General features: G+C 33.1%; 1 non-coding gene across 1 annotated transcript; it reads left to right on the plus strand.

The window, feature by feature from the left end:
- The first annotated feature begins 228 nt into the window (after positions 1-228).
- Positions 229-335, plus strand: LOC139035721 (U6 spliceosomal RNA). The gene has a single exon (XR_011488439.1). It is a non-coding gene; the product is annotated as a U6 spliceosomal RNA (small nuclear RNA).
- Positions 336-828: the final 493 nt, after the last annotated feature.

Raw genomic sequence — 828 nt, forward strand, 5'->3', positions numbered from 1 at the left:
AAGGAACCCATTGATATTAGCTCTGGAGCCTTTTTTAAAAAGTAAATATGCAGGTTGCTACACAAGGCAGAAACAAGTTTAATGGATATCTGTGACCCACATGGTTTATACTTTGACCAGAGTAGACAAACAAACATGTGACTTCTCAGTGAGTCCAGGCTGAAATATCTATTGTACAATTGATATTTACTTACCTTCTAAGTTTCTCACCTCATAAATCACTGTTAAGTGCTCACTTCGGCAGCACATATATTAAAATTGGAACGATACAGAGAAGATTAGCATGGCCCCTGCGCAAGTATGACATGCAAATTCGTGAAGCATTCCATATTTTCAGTAAAGTTGTAAGAGGTTGTTTTGTGTTGAATAAACCTGTAAAGAGAAAAAACTAAAAATAAAATAAATCACTGTTACTACTTGAGTTATACAAAAAACTATTGGCTCCTGCAAATCAACGCAATTTCCTGAGATAATTGCCCTTAATCAAACATTTCGGTATACTGAAATATTTATGGTAAAATCATATGATAGTTAGGATTTGGTTCAAAATAATACAGGATGGGGAAAGTACACTGGGTTAAAGTTTCAAACTCAAGGCTGACTTGCTTTTTGTTAGGCAAAAAAGACATGTGATGACCAAAGACAAAAACCTGGACAGCTTGACTAATTTGTTCATTTTGATGATAAAGAAAGTCTCACTCAGTTGTCTTACTAAATATCTTCTAGTTTGTTTGTTTTCAGTCTAAATAATTTCAGATAACAATTGAAAAGCTGTTAATGTAACTTTTCCATACATCAATAAAACTGCTATAATAAAAATAAAGACTG

Source organism: Odocoileus virginianus, chromosome 6, assembly GCF_023699985.2.
Source record: "Odocoileus virginianus isolate 20LAN1187 ecotype Illinois chromosome 6, Ovbor_1.2, whole genome shotgun sequence".
Classification (NCBI taxonomy): domain Eukaryota; kingdom Metazoa; phylum Chordata; class Mammalia; order Artiodactyla; family Cervidae; genus Odocoileus; species Odocoileus virginianus.